The sequence below is a fragment of the Ursus americanus genome, chromosome 6 (assembly GCF_024610735.1).
Source record: "Ursus americanus isolate L20-20 chromosome 6, mUrsAme1.1.p, whole genome shotgun sequence".
NCBI classification, from domain to species: Eukaryota; Metazoa; Chordata; class Mammalia; order Carnivora; family Ursidae; genus Ursus; species Ursus americanus.
This window is the reverse complement of record NC_142132.1, coordinates 68808273-68827510: the sequence shown is the minus strand read 5'-3', so window position 1 is coordinate 68827510 and position 19238 is coordinate 68808273. Positions and strand designations below refer to the sequence as shown.

The window sequence follows — 19238 nt, the reverse complement described above, 5'->3', positions numbered from 1 at the left end:
TCATGAAGGCTTAGCAGCCTGTTTATCGGAGGATCAGGAGACTTGTTCTCTGGGAGAAATCAATTATTATCATTAGGGGATTAGTAAGAAAAAGTTGGGCTGAGTTCCAAATTCTAGTCCTTACAAAGATGAATAGGATTTTCCAGGATAGCTGGTACCATACTGTTCTCATGGTGTGTCTTTCAGCCTTCAGATTTCTGATAGGAATTAACTCTTTAGGCACTTTCTTATTAGAAAGGAATATCTTGTTCCTCTCCTCTGCTCTCAGCTTTACCTTCAACCTTGCACCTTCTTGGAATCAAAATAAGTCTTGGTGGGGGGTACTGGGCTTCCTTTCCATCCTGTCCTTTTTTCTTTTTGGCCAACTTTGTAAGGCCAGTGAAGTTCTAAGGCTCTGGTGGACCTCAAGAGGGGCCTCAGTTTATTCCATTGACTTAGAGTGTTAGCCAGGTAAATTTCTCGTTGTCCTTCCCAGGTTTCTGCAGAGGCATCATACTTAGATGTCTCTACTTAGGGGAACAGCACTGGGGTGGATGCCATCTGCTTGCTTCAGGTAGCAATGTGCCAACTGTTGCCAGGATCCAGATGTCAAAATGAAGTCTGAGCTGTGATGGTGCCTGATCTTGACTCAGGCACTTGGACATTGGGAAATGGACTGGCCTATATATAAAGTGTTTGGGTGATCTCACATCTCTTCCTGAATTTCATTTTTTGTTGCTTATACTCATGGGGTAACACAGACATGTTCCAGATTTTGTTTCAAAATGTTCCATTTCATATCAGCCAGGTTTAGAAAGGGTGGATTTTAGAATCTGAAGACCTCATCGAAGGGAGGCTGTGGGCTCTCCCGTTCCATGCCTCCTGGAGGTGATTTAGTTCAGTGAACATTTATGGGTAGTTTCTGTTGGTGGAGCGCTCTGTTAGGAGCCAAGGGAAACAAGATGATTAAAATGTGGTCCTTCCCTTTGAGAGTTTATCATTCAGCAGGGAAGAAAGAAGCATATACAAAGAGCTCTCCCGAGAGGTTTGATTGCTGTGATCATCAAATACTAGGGAAATACCAGTGGGCTGAGTTGACCATGGATCTCTGCATCGGGTAGGCCGGCATGTCATAGGCACTTAATACACATGTTTGAATGGATGAATGAATACAGTTAGACACATTTTGGTGTGCTTTATTCATAGCAGAAAAGATGTGTGGAAACAGATGATTTGATGGATTTGTGTATGATCGCATGGGGTATGAGATTTGGTGAGGTCACCAAGGAGCACTCTGTTAGGAGCCAAGGCTGAGCAAGATTCCTCTTGGAGCCATCCTTTCTCCTCCTGCACTGGGGCTAGTCCTGTTGGTTTGCTCTGCCGCCTCCTCCCAAGGCTGAGAGGACTCTCCTGAGCCCATCACTTGAACAAAGAAGGGTTTGGTCCTTCATGTGATGATAGGTCCAGTGCTCTGGTTTCTTGTGGACTGATTTATGCCAGTGATGCTTAAAACTGCTTTGTTCTTAGGACTTCCTTCCTTCCTTCCTTCCTTCCTTCCTTCCTTCCTTCCTTCCTTCCTTCCGAATCATTAGTCATTTCATTTTGTTTTTTACAAACCTGTCATTTATTATGGTAAGGATTATTTTTCTTAATTTACAAGGTAAGATGCACTTTTCTTGATAACCAGGGATTTCTTTTCCTTCTCTTTTTCCAATTTCTTTTCTTACCATTAGGTTCTATCTAGTCAATTAAATGACAATGTGTTTTGTGTGCATTGTATTACAAATAATTTTTCCCAAAATGTAACCCTGATCGATGTAATCACCTGGGATGGACTTTATGAAGGAGTGAGGCAGACCATCTCATGTGCAGTATATTTGTGGGCCATTTTCTCCTCTTCCCAGTAATTATTCTGGTACACTATTACAGTTTATTTGCTTACTGTTACTACTATATGGTAGATAATATTTTAGTACTTCAGCTATCCCATTTAATCTCCCAGCAGTTCTTTGAAGTGGGTGTTATTATCCACATTTTAAAGGTAAGAAAGCTGAGCCCCAGGGAGGTCAGGTGATGTGCTCAAGGTTACCCAGCAAATCAGTTGTGAAGCCAGGAGGAGCCGGGCTCTCAGACCTCATTCTTTGGCAATGCCCTAAGGGCAGGTGACTTCTGGGGAAGGCTAAATCATCTGTTTTGTCTTATCTTACGGAGATTTCAAGACATGGTCTTATTTTCTGAGAAGAACCAACAAGAAGAATTGGTGCAATTATACCAGTCCCGTCCATATATCTATATATCGATCATTCACAAAGATAAACATTTGATGTGTGAGACCAAATAGAATCCTAGCAAAATCTGAATGTGCACAAGAATAATATGAAACAATCATGGTATGTTCTGATACTCAGATGAATGTTGGGTGAATAACCTGTCCATGACCCCAACACCCGCTTGAAGTAGCAAGCCTCTCAAAACACACTTGTCCGTGAGCATCACGAAAGCTGGACCTTTTCCTGGTTGGTAGAAAATTCACCTGAAGTAGCTTCTTAGTTGTGTACGACCTCTGAGAGGCGAACGGGATGAATAGTCAAGTCAGTATGTTAGGAGTTCCCTTCCAAAATGTTTACTGTGCAGGGTCCAACTTTGTGTGAGTCTTCTAGAGAGTTCTTATTTCGAAAACATTTGCAGTACTATCTTATAAAGATAATTCTGAACATGCCCTTACTGAAAAGCTGTGAATACCGTTCTTAGTTCATGCACCTGGATGCCAGCAGGGCGCTCCCACAGAACACATTGTAACTTTGTAAGTTACATGTCAGCATGGTGTGTTTTCTTTTCCTTTGTTTGTTATTAAACATTTCGCTGGAGGAAATATGGGTGGAAGATTTCATAAAGGAAGCATTCAGTGAGAACAATGGATAGTGTTAAGACTTTGATTCTGAAGTAAAATAACTATTTTTCCTCGAGAGAAGCAGTTCGGTGGTAATTAACCATGTGTCTGATAGAGGTGGAGAGGGCACCATCACATTTTGGGTGTCATTTCAAACTCAGCCCCTGTGCCTCACGCTTCTGTGGTCTGGGACGTTTGGTCCCCTTCACATCTCGACGCTCAACTGACATAAAGTCATGGCAGTCGTCGCTTCTATAAGGTTATTTAGAGGGTCTGCACGTGCAGTGAAACACGCTAAGTTTTTATATTTAATTACCTAACAACTGTGAACATGTTTCTAAGATCGGATTCTTTGATTTTCTCCTACAGTCAGCATAGTGATAGTAGTAGCCAGCATTTGTGCCACTTCTCTGTTCTAAGGCTTGTTGTAAGCCCTCGGCAGGTACGCTTTCCTTAAATGTGAACAGCTCCTGTTGCTGTCTTCTGTGCCCTGCGGATGCAGGCACTCTGAGGACAGAGATACCCAGGGCTCTTGTATGCAAGCCCCTGGCTCTTAGCCAGAGTCCATGCTGACTCCCACGGATTTGCACAAAAACATCTGGCAAACGGGCTTGGTGAAAGTAGTATAGGTTAGTGACAAGAATGCAAAAGAACCTCCGTTTTAAATTTGGACAGTGACCGTGTCTGCCACTCAGGTTGTCGGATTATTAGCTTAATATAACCTGGGCAACTTCCTTAATCTTTTATGGGCCCTAATTTTGATATTGGCGAAAAGGGTATGATAATCTGTTGTAAGATTTTCATCCAAATTCAGTGGCACAGTGCTTGTTGCAAATAATCCAGTCATTGTTTATCTCCCTTCGATTTTATCTGGAAAATCAACTGAAATATATTTTTTTAATTTTTAAAAATTTTTTCAAGATTTTATTTATTTATTCATCAGAGAGAGAGAGAGAGAGAGAAAGAACAAGCAGGGGGAGTGACAGGCGGATAAGCAGGCTCCCCGCTGAGCAGGAGCCTGATGTGAGATTTGATCCCAGGACCCCGGGATCATGACCTGAGCTGAAGGCAGACACTTAACTGACTGAGCCACCCAGGCGTCCCTGAAATCTGTTTGTAAGAAGCTATAATTTATTCTCCCATCTCGGCCTTGTCCTCTCCCTACCATAAAAATGCATGGCCGAGTCTCCTTTTTTGTAATGAGGGAAGGACAAGTGAGAGCTAAGGGAGAATGGGGATGGAGTACTAAAACTGAGGTCGCAAGTGTTTACTCTTTTATGATCTTATCTGACTATTTCATAGTTGCCTATTGTGAGTGGATTTTTATTCTTTCCAGGAGTGGTGTCTAGAAACGTAGCACTGGTGGCCTCTTGGTGGCCCGTCCTTTGCAGGCTGAGTGCCTGATGCTCACCCCCTCCCAGCTGGCTTTTGTAGCCTGCTTCCACCTGGGTGGTGGACCTGACTTGGCCTAAAAGCCTTTGTTGTTGTAAGCAGTGGTTTTCACCCTCCGCTACCCATCCGAATCGCCCAGGAAGGTTTAAAAAATACCAGTGCCAGATTTCTAAAACTGATACTTAGAAACTGAATTGCGACTCAATTTCCGTTGTCCGTATTTTTTAAAACTTCCCCGGCTGATTGTGACAGGCAGGGGAGGCGGAAAACGCTGCCTTACTGTAGGGGAGACCCAGAAGGGCCATATTCCATCGTTCCTGTAATGTCATTATCACCATCAGTCTTGTCTGTTGCAGTGAGGGATGGAGTCTCTTGAAAGTGGCTGTGAGTACTGTAGGATCTAGAATCGTGTGGAACCAGTGCCCCCTTGCCCCCTCCCGTCCCTCTCCCGTCTAGGCTGGAGTGGCTCAGTGGGTCCCGGGTGTTCAGACAGGTCAGGAGCCGGAGGGGGCGACTGCAGGGGCTTAGGTGCCGCCCACGAATATGTTTGGCGTCCTTTGCCACCCCTTTGTCTATTGTTTGGCAGTTGAGTGTGTCGGAATTATCCCTCGGTGTGTTCTGCCTGCCGAACCATACATACTATTTTTAGGCACTAACCCACACAATAGGTTTATAAAAAGGCTTTTGAACCTTCTGAGGCTCTGCTGGATTTGGTCTGACAAGGGCTGAGTTACAAGTAGGCTCTCCCGCCTCACAGTTCAGGCATGTAGGATTTTTTTTGTTTTTTCTTTATAAAGAGTCTGAATAGCCTAAAAATATCGAGGTTTGGCGGTCTGTCAGGTGATGCTCTCCTGCAACGTCCCGGCTTTCCAGACACATCGCTTCGCAGGTGTTCATTAGATTGCTAATTTTTATTCGCTCTTCTTTTTTCTTTTAAAACGCTCTAAAGTGTGCATAGTTTATAGTGCTAGGGGGAAAGAACGAACATGTGAAGCATCTTCTTGTTCTTGAATCTCTACTCTCTGTCTAAAAAGATGCATTTTCCTCCATTGAGGGGATCTGCTTGCCCGGGTCTGCTTAACAAATGGGATTAAACAGATAAAACTAGTAGTAAATGTTAAACTTGTTTTTTAAAAATGGCCACCCGAACTTGCTGGGTTCTAATCCATTGTCGGAAATACGCATCACTCCATTAGGAGGCAGAAACATGAGTTTCCTAGCAGTCATAATGGAAAAACAATCTCTCCTTGTAAAATAATGTGATGCCCGTAGAGTGTCCACATAATAGACTGGATATTATTTATCATTCCTTTCCTCCTTTGTTGCATCTCCTGCCATTAAAATTCCATGATAGGCAGTGTACTAGAATCCCCGCTGTATAGCTTTGACTTTTTAGAGTACACGTCTTCATAAAGATCATACCCAAACTAATTTGCAACGAGGCAATTAGCCAAGTAAAGATTTTCTTTGGCAGTGCTTAGTGAGGGGATAGACTCTGAGCTATTGTAGATGACTTTTAGGATTGATACTGATGATTTCTTAACTCCTTCTTTATGCTGGTTACAAATTTATGACTCCTCTTGCTCTTGGAATCTGTGTCACTCTGTAGGACAGGCCTGGCCTGTCTTTTCAAGGGAAACATTTTGATTTTTCCAACTACATGTGGACTGTTTTCCCCATTTCTTCACTTCATTACCTCTCTCGGGTCCCACGCTCTCCAAACCCCTGTGGGGGTTTGTTGCTGATCTCGGGAGCTCATCCGTGTTCATGCCATAGTTATTCTCTTCGGGCGTCAGAGGGCAGCTGGAGCAGTGGGGACACTCCAGCTGCTTGGTTCTCTGGCCTCCCCTTCACCTCCAGCCCTGAAGGGGCTTGTCATTTCCAAACCTGCAGATCAGGAGCCACCAGAGCCCTCTGTTGAACTCTCTGTTCCCAGGCCCACTGCACGTGCTGCCTCGTGTCCCCTTCTCTCCTGCCCCTGGACTTTGAATCAGTAGGTTAAGGTGGAGACTAGTAAATGGAATTTTCATCAAGATCATTCTGATGCAGTCATCTGTGTTGCCCGTTGAATGTTTGGGGACCACCCGTGTAGTCCAAGCCTCGCTGTACAGGTGAGACATTCAAAGGCCAGCCAAGATGAGGAACTTCGCCAGGGTCACACCGGAAGATGTGCCAGTCAAAGATAGAAGACAGGGATCGCCTGCCTTTGTATGGTGGATATAGATGTAGCAGAAATGACCAGAAAGTTAACAGAGCTATTTACCCTGGACACACGTTAGTTCTCCGTTTCGTGTTATTGGAGACTCTGTGTGTTGTGTCTCTGTGACAGCGAGGAGCATAGGATGAATAGGTGACCTGTGTACTTACCTGATCTAGGACCAAACTCAAAGAAAATGAGTATGGGATCTCGTTTGAATTCTTGTATATTGAAAGAATTGTTAGTGTATGATTTTGGCATTGTTTTGGCCTCATGTTTGTGAGTTGATGTTCCGGTTAGCTTTGCCTGCTGATAATAATATCCGCAAGCTTGCTTGGCCACAGCAGCTACGGAACGGGGGCTACTCACCGTCTGGCAAGGAAGTGCCTAAAACATACAGTCCTTGTTCTGATCACATGGTGACGGACGCATATTTGCACATCCATTTAAAATAAACAAAGCTGACTTCTTGAAATTTATCTGAAACCTTATTCTCTTTTCCACTGACAGACAGTTATTTGGAGTTGGGAAGATAATCTGTGAGAATAGGAGGTCATTGAGGGCATGTACCACAAAGGTCCAGGAACTCATTTTATCCGGCTGACTTTATCTTACTGACCTGGGGATTGTGGTCTGCCTCCCAGGGAGCTGGTCCGTGTAGGGAGTGGCTTTTATACGTGTGCACAAATGTGTAATGATCATGGTGTGTTTGTCTGACAGGTGGTAGGTACTTAATTAATATTTGATGAACGAAAGTAATGCTTCAAAAAAGACTTCTTTTTATATCTATCAAAATTCTAGCTCAGGATCCTTCAGTTTTCTTGTTTACTTTTTTCTTCTTCATAAATATCTGGGCTCTACAGCCCAGGATCTTTAGTGGAATAATTTACATTTCTTATATCCCATCTTTTTATTTTGGCATTTTTCCAGTAATGATACCCCTCATGATTCTGTTCCCTTCGAGGTAATTATATCCACTTAGAAGCTTCCATTTCTTACTAGAACTTACCACCAACACAGCCTGGGTCTGAGGCCTACTTTGGGAGAGACTTGGCATCAAGATCCCGGGCCTCATCAGTGAGCCTCCTGAAGGCTGGAGGCCTCGCCCTGCCCCTGGCCTGGGCCTGCCTCCCCCAGTGCTGCTCCTTCTGCCCTCATCTGCCAGAGGCACAGGTGGTGGAGAACTGGGGGTTCTTCCTGCTGACCATGTTGACCAGGAAGCAGTGACACCCTTTCCATGAGGACAGAGCCATCCATGGAAAACCTTCCCGTTTCTGAGGGATTATGCCCTTTTAACAGGAGCTATGAATGAATACTCCCTTGCCAGATAGGCAGAAGATCTGCAAAGAAGACTCCAGATTAAATTTTGTATTTCCAAGGGTTTTTTTAAAGGCCACTGGGTAGAAGATTGACAGGGAAGAACAGCTTCTTTCAAATGTTATTTTTTGCTTAGAAATTACTGATGACCAGATTACCGATGCCTTATTAACTGCTCGGTTTGGGGATGTGATTTGGGGTCAGAGGTGGCCAAGTGATTCCATCCGAACAGTCTGGTGGGACAGCAGAATGGGATTGCTGGCTGCCGTGATGCCCGAGCGTCCCAAGTACTCTTGTTTTTGAGCTCAAACCAAGTTTCTTTGTTGCCAACACAGGGGTCATTTTGTTCTGATCTTCTGTGGGCCCTGAAAGGCCAACGATTTGGCGTGAAATGGAGATAAAGGGATGGGCAGGGATTAAAAGTCGTGAATGAATTCGGGGGCATCAGCAGGAAGGAAATTTGTTTCTAGATAGATTTGCTGACATGTAGGTATTACCCTCCCTGGATCCCAGAACTTTTATTGCCCTGGTAAACAGATAGAGTCAACTTATATCTCTATCAAATTAGCCTCCCCTGGAAGCATCACAGCTCACTCCGACAATCGAGCAATTTCCTGATTTAAAGTGGTAGACATAGATCTTCACTTACTGATAAATTGAGGATATTTATATTTATATCCAAAGGCTTCTTTGCATTGTAGGGTGTCAAAAGTAATATGTATCCTATATATAATATCTGGATAGAAAGAAGGAAATAAAATCACCCCAAGTACCAAAACCCAAAGATGAAAACTGACACCATCTTTTTTCTATGAATTAAATGTGTCTATATATCCACGTGTGGTTATATTATATAGTTGTGAACATCCTGTATATATATTTTAATATATATGTGTGTGTGTATATATATATATATAATCATATATATATATATAAGCATTCGGACATTGCACATCTCATTACCTCATGGTCTTTATAAACAGTGTTTTTATGCCAGAGCATTTAATGTGAATGAAGCTGGCACACTTCTTCTCAAGAACACAGACCTGCGCAAAAAGGGGTTGTACTTTTCGCTCGTGTAGTTCCCAGGCTTGGTGCCCTTGGCTGTGGAGCCGAAGGTGCCTGGTACCTGTTAGAATAACTGGAGCCAATTGAGTTTATGTCATTATTTGGCCATATTGAAAGCGTCCCTCCTATGTGCAGATGTGGAAGAAAGAATTGATTAAATGAGGCGCTGGTGCCCCGTGTAGAGCTCTGCATAATGAAAATAATTTACTCAGCCTGGCCGATTTCTGTCACAATCCCTGCTCTCCCATTGGCAGGCAGGAGGGCGGAAGCTGGGCCCTGGCTCCCTGCAGGTGTAGAGGGCTGGAGTCTGAGGTTGCTTGGGCACATTCAGACCCTCCCCTGCTTCGTATCCTCGAGATCACCCAACCACCAGTGGGATGAGGACGCTAAAGTGTGAAATTAACACATCAAGTGAATTTCTATCAGGGTAGCCTTGGGCTGGTTTTTGCAAATTAAATTTTGCAGAAATTAACCTCAGCCCTGCCAAGGCAGCGTTAACTTAGTACTGGTGAAGCCAAACTGTTTCTGTGACATTTCTATGCTGAGAGATAAGAGGTTAGTTTTACACAGGACAGGGAGTCTTGCTGAGTAAATTGTTGTCTGTTTGATAAACAAAACAAAACAAAACAAAACACAAACAAAAGAACTGTTGACCAGAAGCGATGTCCCTCAGTAAAACATGATTCATATAGAGGTTTGAAGAAAACATGCCTGAATACGTGGGATCGTGCATCGACCAGCGGGAATGCCAGCCAGCTCTTCAAAAGACTTTTATGGGTGACATTCATCACTTGGCATTCAGAAAAAAAAATTCTTTTTTCAGCATATGGAGATGAGCTCCATCTCTCAGACCTATAATCACAATAACCAAGCTCACTAACCTGAGCATGTAACAGGAGTGCCCACTTAGTAATTTACGGAAATAAATACAGTCATGGGGACCTCTTCTTAGTCCCCACTTTCTCTGCCTCGAGGTAGGCAGAGATCTGGAGGTTGCTTGGCATGTTCGCAATGGGAATGGGGAAGATTGATGAATGAACAGTCACTGGATTCAGGCAGAGATGTCATGAGAGAATATTCCTTGTTTAATGGCTAATTCCTTCTCTCTGGATGCCAACATTTACTCCGGAATTCTCCTTTTTCCACATCCCGAGTGCCTGACCAAAACTCTGTTTTCGAATTATATTTTGCCATTAATTAGGATACATACAGTCAGATCTTACAGGCCTTGGGGCTTCTTGCTCTTTAAAGTTTAAATCTCAGAGGGAGAGCTTCCCTTACTTCTCAGCTCTCCGGGGAAGTTTCATTGTACAAGATGAAAGCCCACAGCAACTGACTTTCCAGGTATGGTTGTGTTTGAACAGTGCCGTTAGGGCTTGTCACTTTTTCCAGTAAGGCTGTTGCTTTGTTTCGGCTTGCTCTCCATCCCAACATTGCTTTGTTGATATGGCTATAATAATTTATATAAAAATATTCCACCTAAAGATTTTAAATATATGACTTATCTGTTGGCAAGTCACACAGCGGTGTCATGCTGGTACGGGTGGTTGGCATTTAGCTGACTTTTTGTTTGTTTATGTTTTGTTTTGTTTTTGTATCTTCATGGAGCCTGGTACCTTGTTAGGCAGGGTGAGAGAATACGAAATTGAGTAGAGTTCTCTGATTTCTAGGTTCTCGGTCTAATGGGAGAGACGAGCATGTAGATAAGTAATGGGTGGCTCAGTCTTTGAAGTGTCTGCCTTCAGCTCAGATCATGATCTCAGGGTCCTGGGATTGAGCCCCACATCAGGATCCCTGCTCAGCACGGAGCCTGCTTCTCCCTCTGCTGCCGCCCTTGCCTGTGCATGTGCGTGCATGCTCTTTCTCTCTCTCAAATACATGTATGTGTGTATATAAAATCTTAAAAAAAAAAAAAAAAAGGTAAGTAATGGTAATGCTGGGTCCTGTCTGCCAGAACACAGGAGAGAGCAAGTGTTACGGCTTCCCCGAAGCAGTGAGAACCCACGGAAGACACAGTAGCCAGAGAAAAAAATGTACATGGGGACGATCCAGAAGTCCATAGTACCTTGGAGTTTTGGTTAACAAGAGGCCGGTGGCAGGGGATGGAAAGACTGGCCGAAGTCACCCTTTGGTAGGACCTGGTGTTCTGTGGGGCTGAGAGAGAAGATGGCGTGCGTCCAAAGAATTGTGTAGCCGCTTGACCAGAATCCGACAGCTGCTCCTGCTGCTTGTGGCTTCCAGGACTGAAGAGCTCCCTCCACTCTTCAAGCCCCTCGTGTCCACATTTCATGGGGAGACTGGCAACCAAATCCTCGGGTGTCTTATGTAAAATAGAATGCCTTCCTCGTGCAACAGGCATTTGGTGTGTTATGCCCTCCATTCATCCTGATTGTGGGAGATGGGAACGAGACCAGGTCCACAAACTTTTCCACTGTCACCTACCATGGATCTGACAGGCACTGTGCTATGTCAGCCTGCCATCTCCCTCCATCCCACTGGTTTATTGAGCTACCCTCTTTAGCATTTGTTCATCTTTGGCTGATGGAGCACGGGTGAAAATTTACCTTGGCCAAGCGTAGGATTTTCTCTCCGTTCTTGACTGCTGTTCCAGGGCTGTGGTTAAGTGTTGGCTTGTGTCTCTTTTGGACTTTCCAGTTTCCTCCTCCATCCCTCTGTTGAGATTTTGGTTATCTGTTTTGTAAAACATTGAGCGAAATGAACTTTTTTTTTTTTAAGAGTGTAGTTTAACTTTTTCTGGGTAAATCATCTTATCAGTTTTTTTGGCAGGCTTAGTCTGACCCAGATATTCATTAACTCGGAGGCCTTCAGTTTGTTGTTTAAGTGTTTGTTGAAGAAAGGATAGATAAGATGCCTCCTTTTACAAAGCAAAAGTTCAAAGTTTCTCAAGTGCCATCGAAAGACTTCTGACTTTATCTTTTTTCTGTCTCTGTTAGTTTCTCCTGGTCTGCAGACGTTACCTGTCTGGTTTCATGTGCCACTGAGAGCTGCCCCATTGTAGGATTCCATCCGCACCAGGGTCTGCAGCATCAGAACACACCTAGAGAATCAATTTTCGTCCTGGTGTATTCGACCTCACGGGGTGCTGCCTTGTCCCTGAAGGGAGGGAAGAAGAAACGTTTGGCAGTTCATTCTTTTAAAAACAGTGCGATGAATTATTTGGTTCTTTTTGCTTAAGCAACAGAGGTTCCACCCCCGTCCCCACCAAAAAGTCTGGGGCTCCAACAGATGATGTAGGTGTTTGGGGGTCTTGGAGGGCCTCGGGCTGCTAGCAAAACCCCCGATGATCGAGGTTCAGCTGAGTTCACTTTATCCCTCTGTTAGTTTTCAGAACAGGCGGGGATAGCCGCTTTAATGACAGTCTACACGTTGAACTCTCGAACAGCTCAGTGGATCCTGAATTCTTGGGGCAGACATTTCAGCCTGTGGACGCTCTTGCTATCTTTGGCTGGAATGTCGCCTCCAAGGAATCCTGCCCTAGCTGTTCGAGGGCTCTCACCAAGTTGAGGTGATCCTTGAGCTGTTGACAGTCTTCTGGGTAACTCTGGCTTCTCTCTACTTGAGAATGCTCTTCCAGGACATTCTAGCAGGATCCAGTTGCTAGGGAAGCAACTCTTTAGTTAATACCCTTGCGAGTTAACACCCTTGTGATGAATGGCTGTCCCCCACCCCGCCCCATACTTCTCTATACTGGAGAATTCCCAGAATGGTTTTGTTTAGAAATGTTTTTTTGTCACTTTCTGGACAGACTATATAGAGTCTGCTCTCCCCTGCTGCTGTGTCCTTTTCATCTGTTCATTTATCTGGGATTTCCAAAGACGGAGTGGGGTGGTTGAGTCTTTTTTGAATCTGCGGAGTTTTCTGTGAAGCTGATGTCATAGTCTAGACCTTTATCCTTACATATGCAAATTATTAGATTACATTTAGCAGTTGGGGGCTTTGTCACTGTTGGCCTTGTCTTGGACTTGGTGAGAGGCTGTGTATGGCCGGACAATTTCAGGTTCTGTGGTCTCTGGTGTTTGGGCGTTTGGGCGAAGAGCACGTCTTCGGGAGTCCCGATGAGAAGGAGACCTGTCCTTGCTCGCCCACCTGGGGGTGTCACAGGTCCCAGTGGGATTCTGCTGTTCCAGGGTAGCGCTGGCTAGGCCGAGCATGTCATTGTGGGTCGAATTACCTGCACTCTCCTCCACAAATACCTGCTTGCCCACTCGGGCCTAAGTTACCTTGGAGATGAATTGTTGAGTCGGAAAGACTTCTGTTTGAGTTTGGGTACGGGGCTTACAACGCTGCAAGATAAATACGTCTCACTGGGTGATTTCAGTTGTTTGATAGGAGTGTGGTTCATTTTCTCAGTACTGCCGAGATTAGTGAGGTGATGTAAAGCCTAGAAGCTTCTCAGATGTTTGTGTTGTATCAGATTTTAAAGTAAAAGCCTCTGCCAGCGTGGGCTAATTAAGGTACATACATGTAATTCCTAGTTTAACGTACTTGCTTTTATTCCATAGGCAGTTATTTCAGGGAAGAGGGGACATTTGAGTTTTGCTAATCACCGACACGCACATGGGGGGTGCAGAACCTCTCGCTCAGACACTCATTGCTGGGAATTACTCCCTTATTGTTATTTTAATAAAAATAATTGAACCTTCTTTTAGCCCGTTTGATAAAATTAAACTGACGAACTCTATGGAATGCCTGGGAACAATACCCAGCTCGCCGGCGACAGCTGCAAGGCCAGGGGTGCCCACAAACACGGGCTAGACGCAGATCACAGTTCCAGAAGGAAAACACGCCCCCCGTGTGTCACAGCGTCGAGATGTGTGTGCATGACACACAGAGTGCTCTAGTTAACGTGAGTCATGGCTTCATTCTGCATTAGACCGGCGTTCTTGCAAAAGCAAACTGAAGGGAAATCTACACGGTATTTTGAGAGCGAAAAAGGGGGCTATTTTTAGGGAAGCATTGCGGGGAAAGAGATTTCCTTTTGAAGGTTTGGGTATTTGAGAGGTTGGATTAAAGTACGTTTGTTAAAAATAGAACTTCAAGTGTAAATATTTTATTTCCTTATATGATATTATTTTAGCATAGCTGTGCCCCGTCTCTTCCTGAGCGAGCCCCTCTCCTCTGGGTTGTGGACCTCTTGTCCTCGTACTGACGTCCCCAAGACAGTGTTGCTACTGATGTGCCCTGTCTCAAATCTAACTCCTAGATCTTTCCTACTTCTTTTCTCATTTCCTCGCATGGCTGCATTGAAATAATTTTAGCACTTGTTACTATAGATCTCTCAGAGGCACAGACAGGAGATCAAGAATGTGTCCATTTGGTCTTTAATAGTGATTGTATTGGAAAATAACTATTTTCTTAGAGGTGAAATGGAAAGCAATGTTGTGGGAAGACTTGTATGTCAGTCCTGCCTCCTCGAGTAGATGATAAGCTTCATGAAGTCAGGGCTCACGCGTTATGTATCTTTCCTCATGCACCATGCATCTTGCCAAGGAGTAAATGCTCAGTGAGTGCTTGAATGAAAGAATGAACACGGGTTACCACAAGGTGGGTTTTGCTGATGCTTTGTCTGTTGTTAAAAAGAAAATTTTGACCGATCGCTCCCTGATAGTTCTAGCTTCGTTGTGAATATACATGTGTATTCATACTCTAGGGATTTATAGTCCAGTTGAAGACAGGAAATACAAACTACAGAAGAGGTCTGTTTTTAAAATGAGTTTGATAGGTGAAGAAGGCTGAGACATATATTTTATAAGGGGGGGAATATGTTCATTAGCGGCCCAGAGGGGAAAGAGGACAGCGGACCCTTGAACAACACAGGTTTGAACTGCATGGGTCCACTTCTACACGGGATTTTTTTATATATACAGTTCTGTATTTCTCTTATGATTTTCTTCCTAACATTTTCTTTTCTCTAGCTTACTTTATTGTAAGAATACTGTATAGAATTCATATACAAAATATATGTTGATCAACTGTGTGTGTTATCAGTAAGGCTTCTGGTCAACGATAGACTATTAGCAGTTAAGTTTTGGGAGAGTCAGATGTTACACGGGGATTTTCGATTGTGGGGGGGTCAGCACCTGTAAACCCCCCAGTGTTGCTCAGGGGTCAGCTGTATAAATACAGTAGGTGGTGGAGTAGCTCCTCTGTCAAAATCTTGGGTGGGCTTCTTCTCCTTGGTGTCTGGCCGCCTCCCATGAGTAGCTGGACCTGAGACGGGGCCCACACGGTCGCGTCCATGGGAGTGGCCTGACACACAGGAATCTGCTTTCATCCCCCTGGTCCTGTCTCTTCCCTTCTTCGTTCTCCCCTTTTCTTCCCTAACACTGTATCTATCATGATGATCCACTCACTTATGCATTCGTTTATTCAACAAATCCTTACTGCTTACCTGTTTGGAGTCAGACACCAATTCCGTAAGTTAGCGAGAGCCACCCATCTCCCGGCTGCAACTCTGGTCCTCAAGAGGACAAGAAAGACATAAGTGCCATATATAAACGTATTGTTATCAATACTAATGGAAGCTCACATTTAATCACTGCCCACTCTTTGTTGGGCACTGGCTAAATCTAGTTTTTTTGTAAGTACTATAAATTGATATAAAAACGATATAAATGTACTTCATCTAAGTTAAACCTCTCTCTGACTTCAAAACCTGTTGTTTTCAAGATAAAGTTAAAATTTCCCCACGTGGCTTTTTAAGACTCAACACTTCAGCTAAATAACTAGTCTTTCCAGCTTTTGCTTTTAATGTTCACGATGAATCATTTGCTCCCGCCACACCCACTTATCCATCAGCCTCCACGGGCTCTGCACAGCCTGGAGCGCACTGCCCTTTCTCTCTTTGAAGATGGAGGGGAACCATTCTTTGAGGCCCTGCTCACATCTCACCCCCTCCCACTGGGACCTCTTTCCTCCTGGTGAATCCCTAACGCTCTTGCTGTGAGTACTCCTTGTTTATCGGCTTTGGCGTCCTGCCTTTGGTTTGCAGTTACTTTCCACATGCTCGCAGCGCATCTTCAGTTAGTTTGCTTTCCACCCCCAGTGCAGCCGGGAGCAGTAAACCCCACGTGGCACCCACACACCCTGGGCTCCTTCCAGTCCTTGAATGTGGAAGTTGTCGGGGACCTTAAGCTACCTGGTGTTGCAGATCGAACCTTTTCATCTTCGAGACGGAGAGAGAACTGGATCTGGGTCACAGAATAAAAACAGAACTTCTTCCAGGGGAAAATGAGAGAAGGCTGTGGTTTTGTGTTTGCACGTTTGGAGTACCCACATCTCAAGCACAGTCCCCCCATTATCTCCCTTAACCTTCCTGTCGATCCTACAGGTTGCCGTATAATCCCCTTCCTTTATCATCCCTCTGCAGATGAGGAAGCAGCTCAGGGATGCATGAGGGGTTTGTCCAAGGCCACCAGCTGGGAAATCGAGGGGTTCTCGTTCACGCTTTCCCCAAAGTCCTTGCTGTTCCCGCTCATCAGTGCGCTGTTTAGTTAGACTACTGCACTCAGTACTTTATTTTTATTTATCTTTAAAAGATTTTATTTATTTTTTTGAGATAGAGCGTGCGTGCGGGAGAGAGCATAAGCAGGGGGAGCAGCAGAGGGAGAGGGAGAAGCAGGCTCCCCGCTGAGCAGAGTGCCCATGCAGGGCTCGATCCCAGGACCCTGAGATCATGACCTGAGCAGAAGGCAGAAGCTTAATGGACTGAGCCACCCAGGCTCCCCTGTACTCAGTACTTTAAACTGGTACCTAGAGAATCGATTTGGCAATACCTCTTTCAGCTTGCCTTTTTTTTTTCCTTTTCAGACTTGTATCAACATATTCGTGTTTGTGTTTAATTTGAAACACTTTGAAAGCAGTTTTTTCTTCACTGTTTGTCTGCGTGAACCCATGCACTTGTCCCGATTTTTTACCGTATTCGTTCCTGGTGGCGAGGGCTTTGCCAGCCCGGGGCTGTGCCGTCTGCATCGCGAAGCTGGTCCAGGGGTTGCCTGCCCTGACACGGGGCTGGCGGAGCCTCTGCTGCTCTGACGGTTTCTGATTGTCGCGGCAGCAACAACAGCCACAATTATTAATGCTCAGAAAGGCAGAATCAGCTGTTTTCCCCAAATGTGTTTCTGATTCGTGTTTAACTGCTTTTCTGCTTGCAAATGCTGCTGCCGTCAGGATTTTTCTCTTGCCTAAATGAAGGTGCCGCATAGATGGTTATGATTGGCAGTCCTGTTTGCATAAGTTAAAAGCCCTCCTCCTCATGTTGTCATTTCTGTACAGGTGTGAAAATCTAGAAGGTAAAGATACCAAGAGAACAGCGTAGTAATGAAGTCTGACTGGTGGCGGATGGCTGGGTAAGAACGTTCGTATTTAAAATCCAAGAGATGTAAATATTTGACTTGATATAATGTGACTGTACATTCTTCACTACTGATTATTTAAACCTTCTGTTGAGCTCTTAGACAGATGGTCTTTTGAGTAATGAACTCCTTTGAATACAGCGAGATGCCATGTGGTAAACTGATGAAGTGGCATTATTAATAAATATTTTAAGCAACAACAACAAAAAAACCCAAAGTGCGAGTGGGTAGCTGCAGATTAGACAAATCTAAACTCCATCTTCTAGAGGGCTAGGAGTAGAATGCCTTTCCAGGCATTTTCAGTGGCTCTTCTCCATTTCTGCAGAGCAGTGGGAAAAAAGGGGTTCACTCTCACGGTTTCTGTCGTCAAACCATATTTACTAGGACTCTCTCTGCCTGTTTGTCGCTGGGCTGCAGGATCAGTGAGAGCAGTCCTGCCTCCGTGCTGGTCATTGTCATCTGAGGCAGTGCTGACGCAGTGAGTTAGGGGTGTATAGAAACGAGATAAAAATGGTCAAAAATGGCCTGGGTGGCACAGTCGGTTAAGCGATCGGCTCAGGTCATGATCTTGGGGTCATGAGATCAAACCCCTCATGGGCTCTGTGCTCAGTGGGGAGTCTGCTTGGGTTTCTCTCCCCTCCACTCCTGCTCTCTTATCCTCTCTCTCTAAAATAAATAAGTAAAATCTTAAAAAACAGAAGAGAAATAATATTGACCATTATTTTTGTATGTTTCACCTCGAAATGTAAGTTGGATCAGCAGATTTTCAGTTAAAAAAAAAAAGGTTGAGTTTTTCCCGCTGTATTTGTGCCTTGAGCCCCTTCCTTTAACCCCCCAGAATTTTAGGCACATTAGCAGTACCTCACTGATTTGTAATCAGTAGGAAAAAAGTGTCTTACTTAAGTGGACTTTCCAGACTGTGCCCGCCTTCATCGTGGAGCGTAGATGCTTGATGACGTCTGAGACCTCTCACACCCCTGGCTTCCCCAGTCGTTCCCAGTAACCCTCCCTGTGAATGGCTTACACTCGGACAGGGTCCACTTTAATTCTAGGTACTTTCCCACAGACGTGAGGTGTTTGCTTTCAAATCTCTGCATTTGGGAAGAACTAGAAAAAGGCCTTGGCAAGAGTGAAACAGCGGTTAAAGAGGATGGCCCTGTGAGACTGGAAATATTTGCAGTGGAGCCTTCAGAGAAGGAGGGGCGTCACGGGGTGGGGGGGGCCCAGGTCGGCTGGGAGGGAGGGAGACAGGAGATGTGTGAGGCAGGCTGGAAGTGGGGGGCAGGAGGGCAGGGATTTTACTGACTGCTCTTGGCATGTGCCTGGGGGATCATGGGTGTGGTGATGACCGCCTTGGGGCAGAGACCACATGCTGTGGGGAGAGAAGGGGGCTGGTCGTGCAGGCCCCACGACATCCAGCTCAGAAAATCCCACCCGTTTCTATCTGGCCTGCAAATCCTGGCTGGTGCTCGAACACTTCTTCCGTTCCTCTTATTCTTTCTTGAAGAACCCCCTTTGGTTTTATTCAGGCATCTGCAAATTCTACTGTTGGTCGCTCTGGCCGTATACTGGCTCTTGGTATATGCAGAGGTTCATGCCCCTTGGTACGACAGACGTGTCTTTCCGCTCCTCTGGCTCATGTGCCACACGTTTGCTTCCCAGCCCCTTTGTGGACCTAGACTTCTCTGCCTCCGTGCCTTTGCACACACTACTCGCAGTCAGCGCCCAGCTCAAAGGCCCCGGTGACACTGCTCGCCTGCCAGGACTTGGCTGGAGCGTCATCCCTTTGTGACGGGTTCCGTCCAGACACACGTGACTGTCCCTGTTCAGGGAAGCTGGGATCCTGTGGGATTGCGTGAGTTGCATTATGACCACACTGTTGGGAGGCCTGTCTGGGGTTCTCCTGAGGCTACGTTCATGTTACCTGCCTTCCGTAGGTTCGTGGTCAATGTTTGTTGAAATAATAAATGAATGAAGTGTATTTATGGAGCTCATCATTGTTTGGGGTTATAAAACAAAT

The 19238-nt window shown here is 45.0% G+C and overlaps 1 protein-coding gene across 8 annotated transcripts in view; it reads left to right on the top strand.

Moving 5' to 3' along the window:
• SIPA1L2 (signal induced proliferation associated 1 like 2) overlaps positions 1-19238 on the top strand; it is a 212949-nt gene that overhangs the window by 50365 nt on the left and 143346 nt on the right. For 6 of the 8 annotated variants that reach the window (XM_045783693.2, XM_045783690.2, XM_087863125.1 and 3 more), the window contains exon 3: positions 17139-17212. The exons of the other annotated variants lie outside the window; for them this stretch is intronic. The gene's annotated coding sequence lies outside the window, so the exon portion shown is untranslated. The remainder of the gene's footprint in view (positions 1-17138; positions 17213-19238) is intronic. 8 annotated transcript variants of the gene reach the window in all.